Source organism: Panthera uncia, chromosome A2 (assembly GCF_023721935.1).
Source record: "Panthera uncia isolate 11264 chromosome A2, Puncia_PCG_1.0, whole genome shotgun sequence".
Classification (NCBI taxonomy): Eukaryota; Metazoa; Chordata; class Mammalia; order Carnivora; family Felidae; genus Panthera; species Panthera uncia.
In genome coordinates, this window is record NC_064816.1 from 36,812,338 (window position 1) to 36,831,864 (window position 19,527).

General features: G+C 43.8%; 1 protein-coding gene across 14 annotated transcripts in view; it reads right to left on the minus strand.

Moving 5' to 3' along the window:
- Window positions 1–19,527, minus strand: part of FOXP1 (forkhead box P1) — a 695,473-nt gene that overhangs the window by 107,645 nt on the left and 568,301 nt on the right. The window contains exon 1 of one of the 14 annotated variants that reach the window (XM_049642710.1): window positions 1–19,527. This exon is cut by the window's right edge and continues 27,862 nt beyond it. The exons of the other annotated variants lie outside the window; for them this stretch is intronic. The gene's annotated coding sequence lies outside the window, so the exon portion shown is untranslated. 14 annotated transcript variants of the gene reach the window in all.

The following is a 19,527-nucleotide window of genomic DNA, read 5'->3' on the forward strand; positions in this document are numbered from 1 at the left end:
CTGACACTCTCCATGTAGCCGCCAGGCGCGCGGAGCCGGCTCGGGGCGCCCGCGCAGGCCGGGCGTGGGGTCCGGCGGCCTCGGCGTGCAGGCGGACTGCACGCGCGCAGGGGCGCTCCGGCTCGCGGGCTGACAAGACGCGCCGCGCCGCGCCCACCCGCCCCGCCCTGCTCCACCAATCACAACCCGCCTCTAAACACCCCGCGCCGCGCCGCGCCGCGCCGCGCCCCACACAATGGGCTCCGCGGCCCGCTCCCCGCGCCCGCGCGCCCCGGCCCCCTCCGCGCGGCAGGTGAAATCACGCTCTGGCGAAATCCTGCTTTTGTCTCTAGAGCAACTCCTCTTAATTGCTGTTAACCCTTTGACCTGCCTCTGGCTGACGTCTGGGGAGCCGGGCACGGCGCGCATCTCTCCCGCCGGCCGGGGCTGCGGGTTTGGGGCTTTGGGGTTGGGTCGCGCGTTTGTTTCGTCTTGGAAACTGACAAAGAGTTGTCCTAACCTTTCGGAGAAACCCGAGAGGCAGAGGAGGGGAGAACCGGCGCGCCCGGCGCACACCCGACTGCTCCGAGCAACTGTTTAGAATCGGAAGGGGATGCGGGGCTCCAGGGAAGAGCAGAGAAGCGCTTTCCTCGAAAACCGGCCTTTGCAGAGAACTTTCGCTTCACGGGGATGGTGGAGGCAAGCCTCGGCCTCCCCACCCCACCCCCCACACCGCTCCCCACCTCCTTTCTTTCCGAGAGTCGGGCTCGCCAAAGTGTGCTTGTGCGCGCACAGGAAAACTAACCCGACACGGGGCTTGAAATAAATAACAACCAAACGTGCCTCGTCGCTGAACCCAGCTACTTCCCCTTGTAGAACGACAGCTGCTCAAGAAGGCATCTGCCCCAAGTTCGCTAAGAAATAATTCTTTAAATTCCTTTCTTATTTATACAACAACAGCAACAACAAAAGCTACTCTCCATAAGCACTTGGAGATGACCTCTATCAGAAATAGTCACTGCTCTTTAATGCTATTTAAAGCTGAGTATAGTGTTCAAAAAAAAAAAAAAGTCACCAATATGCGAAACTTTGTTGGCTCGGCGGGCAGGATCTAAGTGCCAGGTTTAATTCAATCATTTTCGGCAGCTATTCACCATCTTTAAATTTAGAGAAAAACTTCTTGGCCTATGCTTAAAGCACGAACAACAAAACTCGTCACAGCTTGATTATTTTTCTCAAAATATTCGAGGAAAAGGAGTAGTGACATCAATGATTACCTGTTTTCCCTCAATTAAAGAAAACCAAAAAGACCACAGATCCTAACCCAGCAGTTCCAGGAGTTTTACTTGAAATTATTTTTCTGTCTGAGGCGTTTAATGCAGGCTAGAACAAACCAGGAAGCATATTGATAATATTTCCAATCAAGCAAATGCCTGAATTTCAATAAGGTCAGCGGGGGAGCAGACAATTCCCCCATTAATCTGGCTGCGAAAGAGACAAAAGCTTCATTTGACTGTCAGCTTATGATCAGATGTTAAACGGGTGCATGGCAGGTCGCTCTCCACCCTGAAGTGTTTTTGTGTCAGGCAACAAATTTATTAATGGCATTTTTCAGGTCACAAAAATGTGACCCCACCCTCTCATGAATATTCAATGAAGGAGCAAGGGCGTTCTTTTTTGGGGAGAGGGGCCTTAAATCTGCCAGAAGGTACCATGAATCAGTAGAGTTCTGACTCTTAAAGAGACAAGACACTCTTCCGGGAGGGGCTGCCGGGGGCCCCAAAGACAGGAAATAAAAATATAGGAAGTTCTCTCCAACCAATGCACAGTGAGAAAAGTGGAAATGGTCATTTCAAAATACACGTGATTTTTTTTTCTAAGGTATGAAAATTAATTTGAGATTTGATGTCTGTGAACAAAATGGAGTGCACTTTGAATAGGCAATTCATTTTTTTCAAAAACAAGTTCCTCACGAGGCATCCATAAAACTCATGCATGCTTTTACAAGTTGGGGTAACTCCTTTGCAGGTCAGTGTTTATGAGCCAAGTCTCCAGGAGCATCAAAACAACAAACAAACAAACAAGCAAACAACAAACATTACAGACGCTTATGACCCAGCCTGTGGAGACAGCCTTACGCAAAATAATTAGAGAGTGATGCAATGAGGTCTTACACAAGCACTAAATTGCACAGCAGTGGCTTTAAGCACCATGGGACCACAGAGACGGGGGAGATCAGTGGGAGCCGGAAAGGTCTGGGATGCCCCCTTGGGGAGTTGGGTTTTAAAGGACTGAAGGTTTGGATGGCAGGGGGGTGGTGACGCTATGGAGAGGCAAGTAACTTAGCAAGCTAACTCAGAGGCCACCTGGAGCCCTTCCGGCCCTCTCTCCAAACATGACATGGTGACTCACACACTACTTCCAGGCAAGGAAACGTAGCATCGGTGATAAACGCGGATAAGCTGTATATGCCCAGGTTACTGTGATTAATTCCGGACTCTTCAGGATCCCCTTCCATGTGGTCCTGTCAACCTGTACCGTTTCTGGGATTTTAGTGAGAACTGAAACCCTTCACTGCTGGAGCACAATATATAATGTTAAAACTTGTGGTTAAAACTTAGAAGACTCAGTTAATGTCACTTATTCACCAATGTGAGTGTCAGGTCATTTTGGAAAGGCCTCGACAGTAAACTCCTGCCACCCCTCCAAAAAGCAGCATCTGGAGTGTGGGAGCTTTAGAAAGGGTTACTTAGCGAAGGGGTCTCATTTAGTTGTTCTAACTTGAACAGAAACACAATCCCCATTTTACAGAGGAGGAAACTGAGGTTTAGAAAGGCAACACTGTTTTGTTCTGTTTTGTTTTCCTCCTCCAAGAATCAAACATACTTAGCACCACAGGTCACAAGGCGGAGCAGAGACTGAATAGTTTGAGAAAAACAGAGGCCATGATCACATAAAATGAATATCTGGGGGAAGAAAAGGCTAATGTTTAAGGAAGAGTGAAGGAAATGCTAAATACTGTACTTAAAAATATTTTTGATGCCCACATCCTAACACCCACAACAGATACAGCCCTTGTTCAAACACCACATATTAAGAAACCTGTCAGTTGCTAAATGAGTCCATTGTGCAGCTGGCTGTGTACTTAAGAATAGATTACTATGATCCCACACCAAACTCTAACCACCAAATAACACACCTGGGACTAAAATCATGTATTATACTTGGTTGTGCCGAGCCTTAGCCTTGAACGCAGAAGAAAGTGAAAGGTTTTACTGCCCATTCAGAGCTGAGGATGGAGAGAAGATGTATTAAGTGAAGAGTCAGAAGGAACGTGTTGTCAGGACATTATTCCTACTCACTGATGAATGGTGTGGCAGGGAAGGAGACACCCGCCATGGTGCCTGGCCCACGTGGCCCTCAGCTCCTCCTGAGCTCCTGCTTTGCCAGAAACTGCTTGCAAATAACCAGAGAACGGATATGTGAATGGACTCTGCTCACATATTTCCAGCAACACTGAGAGTGGGAGACATGCTCAGATGAAGTCAGTTATGGTACCGTGTTCTCATAGGTAACTACTGCAATTTCTGTTGCCGGAAAGTTCATCTGCCAAAGTGAGTGAAATAAAAACTGATGAACAATTTGATGGGTTGAAAAAGCAACTGCGTGAGAGGCCAAGACTGTAATTCAATTGCCCATCTTCGTCCAAACAACACTTGCATTAACGCTCGCTCTACCTTTTCCAATTAATTTAGGGGAGCACCCAAACCATATATTCTGAAATGAAGTAACTTAAAGAAATTTGACCAACTGACTCTGTTGCTAGAGGGAAGACGGTGAATCAGCAGGAATCCAAAATGGGGTCCCTCACCGTGGTAACAGGCTTGATGACCCTCCCAGGGAAGTGAGTCTCTGGGGGGTGGGGGTGGGGGCCTTCCTTGAGTACTTATGAGGTCTCCAGAGACCGCCAACCAACTGCCAATTACAGGTACTAAATTGCAACACCAATGCCCAATTGGGAGATTCGGGCATTTGTCTCTGAGGAGCCACGGTTCCTTCTTGATTTGAGCGCTTTTATTTAAAAACATAAATTAACACATCATCCATCTACAGGAGGTTAAGGCAGTTAGCTCCATATCGATATTGTTTATGCTGATCTTGTGTCTATGTTGACAATGAAGTTAATAATGTTGTTTTTCGTCTGTGCCTGGTTGGCCAAGGGGGAAAGACTGTGAGTTCTTACTGTTCCATAGGAGCTTAAATTCTTCTTTAGGACACCTTCCAAATTGCCATGAGCCTCTTCATTTAATGCAACATTTTATGATGCCAGTGTTCCTGGTTAATTTATGGATACACAATGACATGTCAACTTTCAGGTGACTTACAAACAGAATGGGTAAATAAGCTATGGAAAACAATTATCTCCTCCCCTCCCCCGCCTCCTCAAAAAAATCCCTCCTCACTTTAAATGTAAAGACATGTATAAAACATCACCAGTAAGCAAAATCATGTGTGGAAGAAAATGAGAAGAAAAATGGCAACATCCTGCCCTAAACCCTGCATCTGACTGGCTGTAACAAATTATTCTCTCTCATTTAACGATAAAACTATAATCCCTTGTTTTAACATAACGTAAAAGATATCAGGGGGCCGCTTCTGCCATGAGGTGAGAACAGATTACACGGAAGTGTGCAAAGTTCTCAAAAAGTACATGTTTGGGGGCAGGAGAGCATTTCCCCAAGAGCTTTGTCCGTCAGGTCTCAGGAAAAAAAGAATCACTACCACCATCAAGTGTGAGTCCTTGTTTCCTCTCCAAAGAGGAACGGCATTTACGGTACACCCCCGTGCAAACCCCCAGTTTTCAGCCTAACAGAACTGGGTCACTGGAGGGGAAAGAAGAGACGGCTTGGGGAGGATGAGATGACACCTGAATATTCCTCTTAACGTTCAATTATGTGGAAGTCGCTGAGTATCTGAAAAAGGCAACTGGCCACCTTTATTTAGTAAAGCCAGCTTTGCTGGAGACCTGGAACGAGGCAGAGGGGGCGTGCTGCATCTTGTCCTCTGCGCAGAGCTCACAGGTCTCCCTCCCATTGCGTCGCCACCCTCCTGTGACCCCAGGCTGACACACCCTCGTATCAAAACCTTCCTTACGCCTGCCCTCTGCTGGTAAGCCTGCCAGGATTAGGAAATTTTGACTGCCTCAATTTATTCAAGAGACAACTTTTAAAAGCTGGAGGAGAGAGAAAGGGACAGGTAATGAACTGCTAACTGGAATATATAAATTAAGACGCTTAACAAACGGGGGGAGGGGCGCCGCTGGTGAAATATGACGCTTTTAATGTAAAAATGCACATTCGTCTATTCTATTGCCTGCCCGAGCACAGCCCAGGAGTGCCAAACCCTATATTTTAGCTCGCCTACGAGAACAACCTGTGTTACTGTCGGGCATCTTGCCTTCCCTTTCGCTCACTCTCCGGGGAGAGCATGTCGGCGCATTTTCAATAAAACACCTTCTTAGCAGTAAAGGGCCACTGTTCCCAATTCAGTGGTCCCTCAGGTTTCATGATACAGTATATTTAGCTGACTCGCAGCTCAAGTTTTCCTCTGGCATTCATAAGATCCACATAAAGGAGGGGAAGAAAAAAAAAAAGCCACAGAAGAGCTTTTGCCTATCCTTTGTTTAAGTAAGAAAACAGTTAACTTTGAGATTGATTAGCTGGCATGACTTCCACAAAACAACGGGACTCGCTCCCATGCCCTCTCCCCGCTCCGGGAACCCGCTGCACGTGCGGGCCAGACTCGCCTGCAGGAGGGCTCTGGGCATGAGGGGGTAAATTTCCGCAGCAGTGTGCAGGGGTTTAACGGTGCAGCTCCTGTCAGTGTCAATGGGAAGCACGAGGCCTTACAAATCCCTGCATACCATTTCAAAAATATATCTCCAAGACGGGAAAATGAAGCTTAGCAGTTGCAACGTCAAAAGCATTCAGGAAGTAGCACTCTTGACAGCGCTTTAGATGCCGAGTAAATGCTCTTATAAAGAACACCCAATCCAGCCGACAATAAATCTTACGCCGGGGAAGCCCGTGCAGGGCTGTGGAATCCCCCTCCAAAGATAATTGCCTTCCACACTGGGTGGCAGAGAAACTGCAACACGGAAAACATTTTCTGGGGCCCTATGGCTCTCTATGGATTTTCGTGCCCTAACAGTCACAGAGTTTAAACACACACACACACACACACACACACACACACACCCCTACCTTTCAGAGAGACCTGATAAAAACCCAAAGGTTTGTCTTCTGCTCTGGGGAAAAGTTATGAGGCTACTTCTTGGGGACACGGGGTGGCAGAGAGAGGCTGGAAAGAGAGGGTATGTGTAAACACGCAGGAGCAGAATCTGAAGCATGCATCAAAGTATGTAAGTGTCTGTCTCCACTCCGCATTCGTTGAAGGCTCATGAAGTTTCCAACAGGTTCCAACTATTGGGACTCACCCAACAAGCCCATAAGGAAGTACGCAGGAGTTTGCTAGTCCTAAATGCCCTCAAGCAGTCTGTTTAACTCCGAGATGATGCAGGAGCATTGGGATCTGACATAGGATTCTATGAATGACTTTATAATTAATTAACAGTGCGACTGTGGGCATGTCATTTCACCTGTCTGAGCCTACACACTTCACCTACACAAAGAGAGAACTGTAGGAGAGATTCTCCATGGCTTCTTGAACAGTAACAATAACAGTAACAACTATCATTGTTGACTGCTTCTTATATACTGGTACGCATTTTATACTAGCCGAGGACTGAGCTCTAGGTATTTTATAGCTTACAATTAAGGTCACATATAAACCTAGTGTAAAAATGGAAATTGGAATTTAGACTTCAGGACTCTTGGACACTACCACGTCTATTAAATCAGGGAATAAAAAGAGGGGAAAACATGTTTGGCAAACAACTCAAAAGACCTACTTCTGATCCTCTGGAGGTCATAAACCCTGTGAAAGCCTAGGAAGGAAGTATTACTGTGCCCACTTAACAGATAAAGAGACTGAAGCTCTGAGTGTTGAAATTACTTAGCCAGTATCTCTCAGCTGAATGGCTCCCAAGCCTGGCTTTTGCCCCATCTGCTGAGCTGGGGATGGGGCTGGGGGCTGAACTGAGCCTGTAAGAATGAAGAGCCTGCTTCACTTTTACTCTCTCGGAAAACAAATCGGACCGAGGGTCACTGGTCAGCACGAAGGAACCCGAAATAATAAAGGTAAAATTCTGATAGCCTCCTTGGCTTCTTACACGAGTAAGGCCACGCTCCGCGTGTCTTCTCCCTGAATGAAGAACTTTTTTTTTTTTTAAATATTTTTATTTATTTTTGAGACAGAGAGAGACAGAACATGAGCAGGGGAGGGGCAGAGAGAGAGACACACACACAGAATCTGAAGCAGGCTCCAGGCTCTGAGCTGTCAGCACAGAGCCCGACGCGGGGCTCGAACTCACAGAGTGTGAGATCATGACCTGAGCTGAAGTCGGACGCTTAACTGACTGAACCACCCAGGCGCCCCATGAATGAAGAGCTTCTGCTGCTGGCGTGAGACACACGGACTTTTTCCCTCATCTTCTTCGAACACAGCACTCAGCATCAGGCAGTGGCCCATGCCTGGATGATGTGCGAGCTCTCCTGGTGTCTCAGATGTCGAGATGAAACACCCTGGTAACGGGGCTTATTTTGTTTCTGATTACAAAAGGCACCTAGATGGTTTAGTATGGTAGCTCTGGAGAGGGTCTGCCGTGGGTTCTGACCCCGGCCACACCATTTCCCGACTGTACTTTTGGTAAATTACTGGTTTCCATTTGCCTCGGTTTCCTCACCCATAACAAAACGAAACAAAACAGAACAAAGCACACACACACAAAACGAATCCTAGTTCTTTTACCAGAGGGTTGTAACAAAGACTAAATGGCATAGAATGGGTGAGCGCCTGGCATAGTGTAAGCACTTAACTGGTTCCCAGCATCACTAGTATCGTTGTATATCCCACAGGTATATGCCACTTGTCCTTCAAATTCCTCCCTGTGCTGTAATGAAACACTCGGAGACAAGAGGTTTCTTTACCATCTTAGACTTGTTTTTCCGTGACGTAGATGGCATAGATTCTAACTCCACAAGCGAAGCGGGAACTCTTGCGTCCAATTAATCTTAACCATGGAAGAAGGCATTTGGTTGTACTGCTTTTTCAATCCAGAGTAACCAGGTCCTAGACCAAGAAGCTTCCACAGAAGGCAAGGTGGCAGTCCCACTTCAATCTCCAGGTTATGGGGTTTGCCACCTCCCACAGCGGGTTCATCACTCAGAAGTATGATGGAGTTTGGTGGTTTGTTAAGTGAGTTCTTAAAGACCCACTGGAATAATCTAAGGAGGGGTCCGCCTCAAGCACTGAGAACATGGGACCGAATTCATGGAACCCTCACCCTATGATTTTATAATGTTTTGCTGCTATTGCCTCTGGGAAGGAAAACCTTTGCATTCCATGCTCCAGAGATTACTCAGCTTGCACACAATTATTATGACCCAATAATCTGATTTTAAGATTCTTTTCAAAGTTTCCAACATCTACACACCCCAATGTGGAGAATGGAGGTCTGCTAGGCTCCCAGAGCACAACACATAGTTACCAGCCATCATTTCATCATTTGCTGAACTGGAAAAAAGAGAGACTCGTGGGCAGGGAGCAGAGAAAAAGGGCCCCTTCCTAGGCATCAGGGGTAAGGATACTTTTAAATTAAGGCAAGGAGTGGGCTGAATATTTAAGAATAATGCTCTGTTCCATGTAGTAAGGTGGGCAGCATGGAGAAGGCCATTTCAGCTACTGGGAACAGTATGTGCCAACATTCACGTGGGAGATAACATGAGCCATCACACCAAGGAACTGTGAAGCACTTACAAGGGCTGGGGCACTTCTAATTCATGCTGGATCTCCCTTCCTTTGAGACCAGTGTTTCCCTTCTTTTCCACAATTTTACTGTTCCTCCTATCTCAAAAATTGAACTCAACTCTTTCTCTCCCATTCATCCTGTTTTGGGCATGGCCTCTCTTGCGCATCTATATTATGTCCAATATTTAACATGATCTCTCTTACCCTTGACCTCACTCAGCTGGGTCAAACACACACACATCCCTCAAGTTTGCAGTTTGAGGTTCTTTATTCCTATCCTGGCACACTCTCAACCTGGATTCTGAGGTCTCTGACCTGAAGGTTTTGACTGAGTGGATCTGTGATGTCCCTCTACAGTTCTCTAGAGGGTGAGTCTGCCATACAACTAGGGCTCAGGAACCACTAGCACAATGGACTCAAGCATTAGATATTTTGGTCATGAAAATATTTAAATAATATCATGTCAGATATGGATATCTTATTATGCAATTACACAATCAGGTACAACAAAAGCATGAAGAGAATTCACATCCATACAGGGACAAATGTAGAAAGCATTAAGGACTTATGCCAATCCCTGAGGAGAGGAAACGGAACTCTAACAAAACCAGCCAGTCAAGACTTCTACTGGGCTTTCAGTCATCACTCCTTTGCAGCAAGGCTCCAATCACTGGACCATGAGGTCTAGTCTGAGTGCGCTTTTTCTGAAGGCAGCCTAGCTGTGCCTGGGCCAAGGCAGCTCTTGTTAATTTCTATTCACTTGTTCCTTCTCAGCTAAGAGGGGGGCAAGAAGGACAACTGAACTCCTGTCTACTTCCGTGAAACTGAATGTTAGAGAAGAAAGGAGTCAAGTCTCAACAAAACCCACTCCTCTGTCAGGCACATTGTCCTCCTCAACAGAAACACACACACGCACACACACACATACACACGTAAGAGAGTGGAACAGGCTACTCCACTAACTCAGCCAATGTCACCACCATGGGAACTCAATTTGGGGTCGTACCACTTTTCTGACATCCTGAAGCATTTACGGCCTACCCCAGTAATTTCTGCATTCTATGCAACGCTTAATTAGCACATCAAATGTCAAAAGAAAGTGCCCTATGCACAAAAACCCCTTCACAAATATTTTATTAATTTATAAACAAATAGACAAATGAATGAGTTGACGGTTTCTTTTTTCTTTCTTTCTCATTCTTTTGTCCTTTCCTTATTTCCTTCTTTTGCATTTCATTGATGTTTCATGCACTGTATTATCTCTAAACCATAAGCTCCAAGAGACAAATTCTGAACTCTTTCTTCTTTCACTACTTGTGGGACACAGCATAGTGCTAAGGAAAGAGTAACTAGGTACATGTTAAACAGCATCTGTTAAACAACACAAGACAACACACCCAAAATGGAATTGCTTATGCTAAGCTCTGTATCTTCATATTGAGACTTAACTAGAGTTTCAGCTCTCTCAGAAATGCATTCTTCAGCCAGTCCCTCAGGAATCACCTGATCAGCACTAGTTATGTAATCTGCCTGATAGACCCCTGCCATCCCCAAAGGAAAGAAACTTGGTAATAACCAACTTGCTTTGTGCCTCCTCCAAGTTCCTTATTCCTGTTCCCTTCTGCCTAGAAAGTCATTTTGCGTAGCTCCTCAGAGCTCCTTTCTATCTTATCTGTTAGATTGGATGCTACCCAATTCGAATTGATTTTTGGTCAAACTCTTACAATTTTTAATAGGCCTCAGTTTACCTTTCAACAGTTGTGTTTTCAGAAGAGAGATCCAAAGAGCTATATCCCCCACCCCCACCCATGACCCCCCAGGAGCAAGGAGCAACCAGACATAGGCACCTGTTGTGTTCTACTGCCTTGCTGCCTCCTTGCTGCCTCTGGAGGAGGTGGGTAAGCTCGTCTCGGATCCTCACTCGGCACTTTTTACATGATGAACTTTCAGAATATATTTGAACATTTCTTTTTCTGGACTAGGTCCAGAAATTTGCCACAATCAGAACCAGACTGGGTCTGACTTAGAAACTGAACTGGTTCTGGGGCCGGACTGAGTCCAACTTATAAACAGACCTGGGTCTTGTAAACAGAACTGGGTCTGGGGTCAGACTGGGTATGACTTGAGCTGAACTAGGGCCAGTGTGAGGCCTCGGGTGAATAAAATTTTGTGTTAATGCTGAACAAGCAAATTGACCTTACCAAAGATAATCCTGAATTACAGCGGCCACAGTGGAGAATTTTAAACTTATCCATTTATGAAGGTGTCCTGGAGAAAAAGGCATCTTAGTCAAATACTCACTATAAAAAATAGAGGGAAGGGCTTCTGGGGGGCTCAGTTGATTAAGCATCTGACTACCGATTTTGGCTCAGGTCATGATCTTGTGGTTCATGGGTTAGAGCCCGGTTGTCGAATTCTCTCTCCCCCTCTCTCCCCGCCCTTCCCCACTCCCTCTCTCAAAATAAATAAATAAACTTTTAAAAAAGTTAAAAAAAAAAAGTAAAGGGGAAATCACTTCCACTCTACAGTTTCTGATGACTTGGATGAGACCTACCGAAACACCCTACTCACTCCAGAGCCTGCACGCCGGATCCTGGGAAAACTAGCAGGAGCCAACAAAGGGGGACAATTCTTACCACAGTCCGCTATCCCACATCTCTGTGGTGCCTGGTTGAGAGAGGAAGGGAAAATCTCATATTTTCCCTTCCTTTCAAAATTCATACTGGCAGGCAAAAAACATATGCAAGAAGTAGATCTCTGAACTGTGACTTGTGAATTTGCTTTTAAGGACCCACTGGTTATGATCCTTTCTCTCCCAGGGACAGCTACTGCCTTCTTGTTTGTCTTGTTTTGTGTCCTAAGAACTTGACTTGGCAGCCATTGGCTTGGGGGACCCCCCCAATATTTGGCTGGACAGAAATGTGGGCTACACCCCATTTGCAGTTGGGGGTCCTACTGATTTGTTGCCAGCTCTCGGGGGGATTGTCTAATTTTTTTTTTTCTTTTGGTTATCTTCGGGAGTGGCTCTGGATATGCAGAAGGTACTATCTTTGCATCCTCTCTGGGACACCATTGGTGTCCCAGGGGTTTTTCAGTATTGCCTGGAATCCAGTTTGTCCCAGCTGAAACCTCACAAGGCATCTGAGGGCTTTTTTGTTTTGTTGAAGTAACTGTATGGTTAGAATTTGGCCAAACTGGAAGCTGATATTCAGAGACTGATTTAGGCCTCCAGTAAGCTAACATATAAGCTATAAGATCTCTGTGTCTGTCTATATGTTTTTGTATGTCTATGTATGTATGTTATAAATGTGTGGTATTTTTTTCTATCTCCAGATCGTAACACCAAATTAATATGTAAAGAGCTCTATTTAATTGGCTTAAAGACAAAGAAGTGTTTATATAAACCAAACATACTCTCAGAAATACGCAAACTAACCTAAATGTTTTTCAAGTTCATGTGATCTAGGATGATCTTCAGACACACACACAAAAAGCTGGTGTAACTTTGTTGGTTGGTTTAATTACAACAGAAAGCATTAAATATAATACTTGTATTCTACCTAGGTTCACTAGAACTCAAGTAAGCTCATGTTATCTCAGAGAATTTGTCAGCGAGAGTGAGAACTTAAGATGATGGTTAGCTGTTTAATGTCTCATGAAATTTTCATGATTAATCTAACATAATCATTAAGAGCAAGTGAATTAAATATACACGTAAGTAAGATTAAACTTAAAAAGGAACTTTTCAACAATAATTATGCTTTATGGTATGTACACTTAAAAACAGTTTCCAGAATCTTCTTGGTAACTTGAAACTTTAAAGTTAAACTGAGATGAGTTAAATAATGGATATTCATTAACTACTTATATCGTTTTCAAATAAGGTAAAACAGTGAACCATTAGTCACTGAACACCGGTTTACATCCTTTTGCTTCCTTTTACAAAGAAACTGAAGATAGCTGGGTCTATTTGTAAACACACCTGCTGCCGCACTAGAAAGTTTAGTATTAGGAAGAATATACTTCTCAAAATTATGAAATATTTATACATTTGTCAATCCGCAACTCTGAGTTAGTTTTTGCTGGGAATTAAGAACGTGACATGTTAAGAATTCTAATGAAGGGGTGCCTGGGTGGCTCAGTTAATTAAGTGTCTGACTCTTGGTTTTGGCTTAGGTCATGGTCTCGTGGTTCATAAGTTGTAGCTCTGTGTCAGGCTCTGGCTGCCAGTGTGGAACTTGCATGGGCCTCTCTCTCTCTCTCTCTCTCTCTCTCTCTCTCCTCTTTCTCTCTCCTCTCTCTCTCTTTGCCCTCCCCCACTTGCTCATGCTCTCTCCCTCAAAATAAATAAATAAAATTTATTAAAAAAGAATTCTAGTTAATATATGTAATTAAAATCAGAAATAATAAAGGTTTTAAAAAAACACTATGACACCAACAGTGTACCTATGAAAAACCAAAATTTAATTTTCTTTTATCTGCTAAAAGCACAGTTTTCTTGGTGTGCTTTCAGTAAGAGACTGAAAAAGGGTTTTCTCTACCTTTTAATTTATCTACCTGGAAAGTAAAGATTTTGCTTCTTACAAAACAATTTACTGTGCTTTATATTGGCTTTATCAGGTCTCTGATTGCTTAGGCAAACCCACTCTTCTCAATATTAAGAAAGCTCACTTTTTCTCACAAGTGTATGACCTTCTGTATTTATGTTAACCTTTCTACTGTTACGTTTTTTAAATAGATAATTAAGTATTATTTTATAATGATCTGTGATCCTATTTAGTCAAAAGTTCAAACTTTTTGATGTTTGGACAGAATTCCCAGTATCAAATTCTAAACGAAGTCTTCTGACCTCAAGCTAACTTTGGTATTTTATAGCAGGTCCCTGGAACATCTCAAAAGATTTGTTCTCTTTCCATATAAAAAGTGAGACATTAAACTAATTAGATTTAATATATCAAATTGCATGGGAAGCATTTGTCAAATAAGAAGTGACGTTAAACATTCTTAGCTTGTATTTATGTGGATGCATGTTATTAATGTAAGTGTTCTAGAAATTGTGTGAAACTCCTAGAAATCTGATATGTCCTATATAATGTTATCAGTTGTAATTTCAGTTACCTTAAAATGTTGTGTGTCACAGAACTAAGCAAATTTCTTTGTCACTTCTATTATAATGAATTCTCAGCAGATCTTTAACCAGGGGAATTTTTAAGTCTTTTGGTCATTTACAGACAGTTATTATTTTACTCTAATGCTTTTGCAAAAATGCTTCATCTTCAGAAAGATTCATAGAAAAGACAGTGAAAAGTATTCTAGAATATAGGTTTCTGATAACTTGAAGACCGTAAGACTAAACTGGGTAAGAATTTCCAGAACTAATGAAAAACTGGATGCAAACAGAACAAGAATTAATAATACAGGATTGAATAAAGTGGTAGGGATGATTTGATCTATCTCTCTCTATACAGACACACACACACACACACACACACACACACACACACACACGACTTTTTCTTTAAAACATTGCTACTTCCTGAAGGGTGTTGCCCCCAGATTTAGGGAAATCTTTTTCTCTTTTCTCTTAAGCCATCTGTGACTTACAATGATTTTGTAAAGTATACCTTTGTAAACAGAATTTAAATATTTACTTTTTCCCCCTACTTGGTCCCTCCATAATGTGGAAACTTACTGAGTATTCTTATTTTCATGGCAATAGAGTTACCTCCCTAAGTTCAATAAAAGCATGTGCTCCTTGGACACAACTAGAAACAATGCTTATATTACCAAGGTTTTGACTGGAATGTTAGATTTGAGAATGTTGATAGAATCAAATATGATGAGACAGTTTTAAGGAACTAATAAGGTTGACTTTATATAGCTAATAAAGTCCCTGGGAAGACTGGCCTGGTACTTTACTTACAAGGCTCCTGGCAATTTAAACAGGTTTGTAAGGAAGAGCATAACTTCAGAGCAGGCTCAAGAACTGTAGGACAGCTTGAACACCTCAGGAAGACAGGAATTTGCCCACATCTATAGGTATTTCAGGAAAAGTCTGATGTTGAGCACTTGGGTTGGCTTCTTATCTTTGAGAGGCTTATAAAATCCAGTCTAAGATTCCTTACAAAAAATTCCTTATGAAAAGCAGATTTTAAGAGAGGCTACATGGTCAATCACTATTCTTGCTATTCTGCTTTAATCAGGCCAAGTTTAATGAGACTAGACTTTTTTAAATTAAAAAAAATATATTTACTTACGTTTGAGAGAGGGAGAGAGAGACAGAGGTTGAGTGGGGGAGGGGCAGAAAGAGAGGGAGACACAAATCCAAAGCAGACTCTAGGCTCTGAGCTGTCAGCACAAAGCCCGAAGCAGGGCTGGAACCCACAAACCGTGAGATCATGACCTGACCCAAAGTCAGACGCTTAACCAACTGAGCCACCCAGGCGCCCCCAGACTAGACTTATTTGTTAAACAAATTAGTTTTACTGTGATAATCTTTGATAGAAATGAGGGTGACTGCAGAGAAAAAAAATTATGTTTCAGTAGAAAAATCACAACACAACCTTGTGGATATTAGATTCTAGCCTTGTTCCTGGTCTTTGAATTTTTGCCATATATACCTATCAACCTGGACTAGATATGGGATTCTTCTAGTTTCTTCAAATATCTGGCTACAATCCTCCAAACTAGTATTTCTCATCTTCTCCCACCTTCATGATTGGGAATCATGAAGAACAAAGACTGCACTTGAGTCTTCCTGCAAGGGACGGTATCAGGTCCGTCCTACTACCCAGATAGCAGTCAAACTTCAGGGGGTGGAAACGTGGGTCCTCACCTCCCAATTAAAAGCGTTCTTCCAGACTCCTAGAATGGCACACCAGCTGGAGATCTAAACTTACTGACTCAGAAAGTTCCTTCTCAGAAGCAGATGGCATCTTGAAGTGGACAGCTCTTTCATGGTCATAGATCGAGATCTTTACCTCCGATATGAAAGCCTTTTTCCTTTTGCCTCTTTGCTACTTGGTTTTTTTTTTTTTTTTTTTTTTTTGTCTTTCTGTTAACACATGCTCCTTATCTCTGACAACCATCCCTGAACCTACTGCTAACACAATACCTACCCAACAAAAATCTCTGGCAAAGTTGTTCTTGATAATAGGAGAGCCATTGATTATCTTTCATTCGAGCCAGGAGATATTTGCGCTGTGGCTAACACCACTTGCTTCACTTGGGGTTAACACTTGTGGGTTAGTTGAGACTCGGCTACATAAGATCACTGAACAAGCTAGCTGGCTTAACAAAGTGACTCCTTCAACAGGGTCTTTATTTTACTTACTTGATTCTGACTGGCTTAGGTCTTGGAGGCCATGGGCTCCAAAGTACATTCTAGACATTTTCCTGCTGATAATGATCACAGTAGTCTCCCTGGTATGCTGTATTCTCTCAAAAGCTTTATGTGCATGTTCACAGCCACTGACTACCAAGCAAATGATCTCCCTAAGACTAGAACATCAGACAAGGAGCGAAGAGAATGGCCAACTTAAAGAATGTGAACCTAACACCATGATCTGTGAATACTACAAAGAGATTCAGCAAAAAGACATCATGACCTATGAATGCCACACTGAGATTCTGGGGTGTGGAGGGAGAAGAAAAAAAAAAAGAGGAAAAAAGAAACATACAAAAATAAAAAACTGCAAGAAGTCCAGAGCAGTAGCTGGGAGTATCACCAATGCCTTAAATTTTGATCGCATCACTCAGGCTGAGAATCTGATTAAAAGGAGTAACTGTTTAAAAAAAAAAAAAAAGGCAGGGCCCAAAAGGGATCACTTTTACTAAGCCCTATGGCACCAAACTGACATAGATGTAACTTACTTACAATTTCAGCTCTCCGAGAAATGGAGTCTTAAACCAGTCAATCCACGAGTCTCCTGATTAGCACTAGTTAGGTCATCTGCCTAACAGACTCCTGCCATCCCCTACAGGAAGGACCCTGCAATAACCAATAACCAAATTTCTTTATTCCCACTTCCCTCAGCCTGTAAAAATCTTTCCTTTTGGAGTGGTCCTCGGAGCTCCTTTCTACTTGCTACGTATCTGGGGTGCTGCCCAATTCAAATTGATTTTAGTTCAAATAAACTCTTAAAAATTGCAATACGTCTCCGTTTTTCCTTTAACACACCTCTGTATGTAACATGCACAGTCAACACAAGGAAGCATTTCTATTGCCAAGTGAGGGGCTAAGATCTTACTGATCACAATTTTATGACTGACTGACCTCACATCCAAAAATGCACTCCATATACAGCAATCAATGATCAATCAGATTCTTTGAAAGTTTTTTAAAACATAAACTGAATGCAAAGTATGATACAAGGATTACACAAGTCACTTCAGATTTCAGTCACTAAGGACAACACAGAGATATCGAGATTTTTAAAAAATCATCTATCTTCCGGGACGCCTGGGTGGCTCGGTCGGTTGAGTGTTTGAATCTTGGTTTCAGCTCAGGTCATAATCCCAGGATCGTGGGATCAAGCCCCACAACGGGCTGCACACTGAGCATGGAGCCGGATTAAGATTCTCTCTTTTTCTCTCTCTCTCTTTTTCGTCCCCCCTGCCTCTCGTCTACTCTCTCTCTTCTCTCTCAAAATTGAAAAATTAAAAAAAACAAGTCCTCTATCTTCCATTTGTCTTGTTAATTTGGTCACATGAAAAGAATCCGGAATGAAAACTGGAAGGGTGGGAAAAGCAATTCCCGGAATTGCTGTCAACACTGGAACACCCCAGAATTCGATTTTCACTGCTCACAGTTTCCCCACTCCATTTTGCTCTGCCTCTGATGCCTCTTGCCCAACCCCACGAAGAAAGACAAAGGTCAGGGGAAACCTACAGAGAGGCCACAGCCTGCACTTCGGACGAGTCACTGGCCGGTCAGAAACAGAGGCAACTTGAAACCTTTTCTTCGCAAGCAGAAGACGTAGGGCTGGGCATCACCTCTGTTTCTCTTCTGTCACCTGGACTGTGGGAATTGCACACTTGTGGGCCAAGTTAATCCCAACAGCTGGTGGCATTCGGCCCTGCCCACAGTCCCTCTGCTCGTTCCTGCCAGTCTCAGAGTCTTGGTTCTGCCCCTTCCCTCTGAAGCTACAGAAGTTCCAGTTTTGTTCCAAACGCATCGCCAGCATTTGACACTCGATGACATCTGCTCTGGTCTGCCGCAACCCCCTTCACATGCAGCTTCCAGAAACGAGCACCGAGGGTCAGGTGCCATCGGGCTAGTCCAGAGGAGGACAGAGACTCGATTCCTCATTACAGTATTAATGCAACTTAGACTTCTTGGTGTCCGGGCCCCCACCGGGTCACGACTGGCTCCTACCGATTTTACAATCATCCCCTAACTAACGGTCCTGAACTACTGTTAAATTGGAGCTCTTACTACACACACAGTGGTCTCGGCTTTGCATTCATTCCCATTAAAGATCTTTTTTTTTTTTTAATGTTTTATTTATTTTTGAGACAGAGAGAGACAAAGCATGAACAGGGGAGGGTCAGAGAGAGGGAGACACAGAATCCGAAACAGGCTCCAGGCTCTGAGCTGTCAGCCCAGAGCCCGACACGGGGCTCCAACTCACAGACCGCGAGATCATGACCTGAGCCGAAGTCGGCCGCTTAACCGACTGAGCCACCCAGGCGCCCCCCCCCCCCCCACCATGAAAGATCTTTTTGATTTTGATCCAGAATTTCAGCCAGCTGAGACCTTTTTTTTTGTTTTGTTTTTTAATCGTGATTCTTCACCTTCAAATATTAACTCTTCCTCACCCTTCCTGGACACACACCATTTCTGTCCCCCTGGAATGCCTCGAATCACATGATCTGAGATGTACTGAAATCAGTTTGCTAAAAGTGTGCATTCCAGTGGTTCGCAACTCTACGGTACGACGCTATTGTCCTCATCTGACAGTTACCGACACCTGTTCCATGCTAGGTGTTATTCATATCTACCATCTGTTCCAAACTGAACGCTCTTGGAGAGGCCAGGTTCCTCCCGCCACCCTCAGGTGGCACCTGACACGGCGCCTGGATCTCAGGAGGCACCTCATAAACAAATGTTGCTGATGCATAGATGAGTGAACTTACTTCATCTTTACCACAATCCAGTGAAGAGATCCTATTATTAGCCTCTCTTTTATAGATGAGGCAACGGAGGTCTAGAACCTTAAATAACTAACTCATTGAGAATTAGGTTCCATCACATGAAACCAGCTTTTGAAAATAATGGCAACAGGGGCACCTGAGTGGCTCAGTCTGTTAGGGGTCCGACTCGTGATTTTGGCTCGGGATATGATCGCACGGTTCATGAGATCAAGCCCCGTGTCGGGTTTTGTGCTTCTGTGCTGACAGACGGGTGTCTGCTTGGCAATCTCTCTCTCTTTCTCTTTCTGCCCCTGCCCCACTCACGCAGGTGTGCACCCTCTCTCTCTTTCAAAATAAATAAATCAATATAAAAAAAATAATGCCGGCAAAAACTACACAACATGTGAAAGACACACTGATCACCCGTTTCGAAGCAGGACCCCAAGTGGGGTTTTTATACCTCTTATCTTACTAGTGGGGGCTACG